We start from the raw sequence: 6121 nt of genomic DNA, 5'->3' as shown, positions 1-6121 counted from the left end.
AACTCAAAAGACATCCAGAATAGGCTTGTGGCATGTAGAACACTTGAAATTTGGAAATTGGGACAGCATAAATCACTGATAGAAATAAATCATTACATAATAAGCACGATTAACTAACTTTGGAAATAAATGACTAATAATTTGAAAAAGTATTATTACACATGTTTAAAATGATGAATGGAACAATTAAATCACATTATTCAATAGAAAATGTGGGTACAAAATCTCAGGACTAAGAAAATTTTCTGATTAGTAAAAACGAATACCAACAGTTTAAACATAGGTATATTTGACTAAATGCTCATTTAAAACCTCTATTAGACAAAACTCTAAAAACTTATGGGGTTAATCTTGAAAAATATTAATATTCACCAAAATGATGAAGTACTTTAGGATATTTTACTTTCTTTATCAGTTTCTGTCTTCTAAGTTTTAAAAGGATATTGCAACATTTTAAAATATTGTAAGGTCAACAAAAATAAAATGGAAAAAGACAAATTAACAATTTTCAAAATGATTATATATTAATATATGGGATTCTAATAATCATGGAAAGAATATGTAATTCAATATTAGATGGTCAAAAGGCAAGAACATATACTTTTCAAAAGAAAAAATTCTATGACTAATAAATTCATGAAAATGTACAAACCCACTGGACTTTAAAGACATACAAACTAAATAAAATACCAACTTTTATTTTCCAAAAGAATGTAAATGAAAATTTGTAAATTGATGGTTGAATTATAAAATAACATATGCCATACAGTTGCATAAAACAGAATGGTATCATTATAAGCAGCTTTAAAAATATTTCATTGATTCAGCAATAATTTATTCAACATGTAATAGTCATTAAGCAATGTGCTAGGAAACTTGGATACACAGAGGAAATGAAAAAAATAGATATTAGCAGATATTAATCTACATGTGACAGATATTAGTCCACATGTACTGTTGTGGCATCTTATTTTTATTTTATATGATCAAAGAATATTTATTTTAAAGTCCTCATTCCCTCCAGGCTGGTGAAAAATTGCAAATCAGTTACTTTGGGAAACTATTTCCAAAAGTCTTCCACACCAGAGCTATCTAGCTTCCAGGAGTATATGCAGTGGCAAGGTGATAAGGTGGTTACAAGAAGGACTGCACTGGTTATCAGTTGTCTACTCAAAGAGATTACCAGGTTACTACTGGGCCAAGGGACACTCAGGTGCAACAGCTTTACCATTCACACCATAATGAGATGTTGGAATCTGGGACTTCTCATCTGACAGTTTAGCTCCTTATACAGCTATAGACTTAGGGGTCTTCTGTTTCCATGCAGTGTTGCCAGGGCTCAGGACTGGGCTCTTGCTCCCCCAAGATCTACAAGCATTCCTTCATCCTCAGACTTCCCAGACACTCAACTTCTTTGTCTTATTAGCTCTTCTACATACACCCTCTAGATTTTGAAACACACTCAATCAAATCAATCAGTCTTACAATCTTCTTTGATCTTTCTCCTGCCAATAACTTCCAAGAGACCGAGAAACATAGAAATGACAACCTACAAGAAGCGAGAGAGAAAGGAATGCCAGGGAACTATCAATGATGAATGTCATTGGTTTATCCATTCTTCTTCCTAATGAAATGTTTGATATCCCATCATAAGAAAGACCAGACAGCATCTATTGTTCATCACCCCAAAGACTGACTGCAAGTCCCGTAAAATATGATGTTTTGTGGCAGAGAAAGCCCCACAGGTCCTCAATGTTCATTTTTTTTTTTAATATTTACTTATTTCTTTGGCTGCATCTGGTCTTAGTTGCAGCACATGGTATCTTCGTTGCTGTGCACAGATTCTAGTTCTGGCGTGGGGTTTCCTGAGTGTGTGGGCTCAGCAGTGCACAGACTTTGTTGTTCTGCAGCATGTGGGAATCTTAGTTTGCTGACCAGAGACTGAACCTGTGCCCCCTGCATTTCAAAGTGGATTCTTAACCACTGGACAACCAGGGAAGTCCCCTTCATGGTCTCTGATGCTCCCATCCGCAGTTGTGGCCCAGCAGATTCTCCGTAATACAAACAATAGAGTGGTGTGTATTATGGTGGAGAAGTACAGTAAGCACAAGTATAGAAAATTGGAGTGAGAGGGTTGGGCAAGTATCCTTTCAGTTTAACACAAAGTTGCAGGCTGATTCTTCAAAAACCTCATCAGTATTTCCAAATTGTCACTGTCTTGCAACAGGATTATCAGTGAACATGTTTCATTTACTCTGTATCTTGTAGTATTTCTCAAAAGGAGTTTTATAAAAGGAAAAACACAATTCTGAGAACTAATGACATTTAAAATCAAGTGAGGAAATGCTGTATGGCAAATTCTCTCTCCTATTGTAGGAAATGGCAATCCACTCCAGTATTCTTGCCTGGAGAACCCCGTGGACAGAGGAGCCTGGTGGGCTGCTGTCCATGGGGTCGCACAGAGTCAGACACGACTGAAGCAACTTAGTATTAGCATTGTAATATTAGATCTTCTTCCTGGATATAGATACCAACTACCCCTTAATAGAGACCCTTCAACCATACCCTTCTAAGCCATGAGGCTGTATATAATTTTTGACAATTTTTATGTAAAACATGAGTCTATTAATTATTCAGAAATAGCATCATGAAGTCTAGTCAAACGTTCCTAAACAAGCGTGGTACATAAAGCCAGTGCACCTATAATAGGACAGCAGATGATTCATGTAAAACATGGCATGGAAATCTCTGCTGAAAGAGGTTTCCACTGGTATCCTTGCTAACAAGTTATTGACTCTTTATTTTCTCAAAGTTATTGAATGGAATATAGTCTTGTGATGGACCTGAGAAAAGGAAATGTGTGAAAACTAGAGAGCTGGTCTGTGTCACTACTCATGCAGTTTAGTAAAGCTGGGGTTGGTTGGTTGGTTGGTTGGTTGATTTTTCACCATCCCATGGACACATAATCTTTCTTTCCGGAAAACTCAGAGACATTAGTTGAGCCTTGTTCCCTAGAATCTATTTTGTTCAGAGTCCATGAGCTGCTGTTGATCACAAGACAGAGGTTAAGAGGCTTAGTCACCATTAGCCACTGTCTGTACAGCACGCTCTGTAGGAGCTAAAAACTCTTATACGAGGATATCTCAACTACAGAGCTGCCATTTGTCATTTATCAATATGTTTTACTTCCTAGATATAGTGTTTATTGTTCCATTTGGGATAACCTATGATGATAATAAAAGAAACACATCATCCTTCTGGGCAAGATAGATGGGCCACAACAAGAGTATGACTTAATGCATACATCTATTCTTTGGGTCCTTGGTTAAGGGGATGTATATCCTTCAGTGTTACACCTATTGGTAACATCCTTTACAATAACCAGAGTACTACACATGTGTAATATATCTAGTGTCACAGCACATTCAGCAGTATCAATCACTACTACTTGATGGCCCAAAACTTCCAACCCACAAAGTTATATTAGCAACATCTTAGCAAGATGGCAGAAAAAGAAGCCCTAGACCTTCCTTCCCCACAGATTTAACAACAAAATTACAAAAGACTTCTGTGAGGAATCCAGGATCCAATTAAAATTCATGCACCCCAGATGAGCATGAAGCCAACATCATCAACCAGTAGGGAATTCCTGACACTCTCCATCCTCTCTGATCAGAGCCCTTCTGTACACCTCACACTGAGTGGCATTTGACTAGAAATTACCAAATTCTACCTTCTTTCCGGAGAAGAAATTAAAAGATTGTAAAATCAACTGATTTACACCAGGTTTCTGGAGAGGTTATCATCTATACAAACAGGAATTGATGCCAAGTTGAAGAGGGTGTCTCTAAAAATAAAGACATAAACCTTGCACCAGGATATGCAATACCACAAACAGACACTAGAAGGTGACCCAGGATAGTGATTTACCACAGCACCTGCTAGCCTCAATACTACAATGGGGAGGAGTCCTGAGTAAAAATCAGCCAGCTTCTTCAAACTGGAGATTACATACAAAAGTCAGAGAGGACATATATCTAGAAAAGGCTTGAGAGGTCCCCAGCATCTCTAGCCAGGCTTTGTTAAAGTCCTCCCTGTATGAGACCAGATTACAGAGTTTGAAAGAGCTAGCTGATTCTTCAGATGTTAAAAATCTCAATAAGAAAAATAACAAAATATGGAATGAAACAGGCAATCATGACACATTTAAATGAACAACTAAATCTCCAGATACTGAACCTAAAAGAAATAGAAATACATGAATTGCCAAAGAATGTAAAATTACCATGGTAAGAATGCTCAGTGACTTAAAGAGAGCACAGACAATGAAACAAAACTGGGGGTGGGGGGTGGGGGGGTGGAGGAAATGTGTGAACAAAATGACACTATCAACAGAGGTGTAAACTATGAATGAAAACCAGACAAATTCTGGAACCAAGAACAGAAAAACTAAATTGAAAAATTTATGGGAATGACTAAACAACAGACTTGACCAGGCAGAAGATAGAATCAACCAACTTGAAGACTGAACTTTTGAAATTACCAAAGCAGAGGATCAAAAATAAGAACAAATAAAGAAAAATGAAGAGAGCTAAAAGGACTTATGGAACACATTCAAGTGGAACAACATGAACATTATGGGAGTCACAAAATAGGAGAGAAAAGAGCAGAGAAACAATGTGAAGAAATAATAGCCCAAAATTCCCAAGTCCAAGGAGACAAATAGAAAGTCAAGTTGGAATTCCAATTGAGATAGGTCTAAAGAAACCTATCCTGAGGTACATTATAATCATATCATCTAAAGCCACAAACAAAGAGAGAATCTTGAAAGCAACAAGAGAGAAACAACTTGTTGTGCACAAGGGAGTGCCTATTAGATTATCAGCAGATTTTTAACACAGATCTTGCAGTCTAGAAGGAAGTGGAATGATAAATTCAATGAAAAAAAAAATCACTGTGATCAAGAATACTATATCCAGCAAAACTATCTTTTAAAAAAAGAAGAAAGACTTTCCCAAACAAAAGATGAAGAAGTTTATCATCACTGGATCAGACCTTATGAAATGCTTAAAGAAGTCCTACAAGTTGAAGCAAAGGGACAATAAGCACCAACACAAAACCATGTAAAAGTTTAAAATCCCTGACAAAGGTAAATATAGAGACAAATATAGAATCTTGTGGCTTGTATTTTAGATGAGAGTCTTTTCATTTGTTTGTATCTTCTTCTATTTCTTTCACTGATGTCTTTATTGTTGTCTAGTTGTTCAGTCATGTCCAACTCTTTGCGAACCCATGGACTATGGTCCACCAGGCTTCTTTGTCCATGAGATTTCCCAGGCAAGAATAGTGGAATGAGTTGCCATTTCTTTTTCCAGGGGATCTTCCCAACCCAGGGATCGAACCTATGTCTCCTGCTTGACAGGCAGATTCTTCACCATTGAGCCACCTGGGAAGCCAGAGATTAGCATGATGGGATGTCTTATGTTTTTCAAATACAACTCTTTCACCTCTCTGGCTAAATTTTCTTTTGAGGCAATGTTTAAGGTGATTGTTTTCTTAATTTCTCTTTCTAACAGATTTTTAATTTATAAAAATGCAACAGATTTCTGTATATTAATTTTGCATCCTACAGCTTTACAAAATTAGTTTATCAGTTGTTATGTTTTACGAATCATCACTTCAGGATTTTATATATAGTTTTATGTCATCTACAAATAGTGACAGTTTTACTCTATCCTTTTCAATAAGGATCCTTTGAATTTTTTTCTGTCTGTTTTCTAAGGTCAAGACTTCCAATACTATGTTTAATAAAAGTGGTAAAAGTGTGTATCCTTGTCTTGATCCCAGTCTTAAAGAAAATGTTTTCAGTATTTCACTAAATATGATGATGGATTAAGTATGTTTATCATGTATAACCTTTAATTATGTTTCTTTTCTACCCAGTTAGTCAACTGTCTTTATCATAAATGGATGTTGAATTTTGCCAAAAGCGTTTTCTGCATCTATGGACTTGATCATGTGATTTGATTTTTTTTATTCTTCAATTTGTTAATGTGGCATATCACATGGATTCATTTGTGACTATTGAACCATCCTTGCATCCTTGAACTAAATCCCAGTT

The sequence above is a fragment of the Giraffa tippelskirchi genome, chromosome 10, assembly GCF_054371585.1.
Source record: "Giraffa tippelskirchi isolate mGirTip1 chromosome 10, T2T-mGirTip1v1.2.pri, whole genome shotgun sequence".
NCBI lineage: Eukaryota > Metazoa > Chordata > Mammalia > Artiodactyla > Giraffidae > Giraffa > Giraffa tippelskirchi.
Note: the sequence above shows the minus strand (reverse complement) of the source record.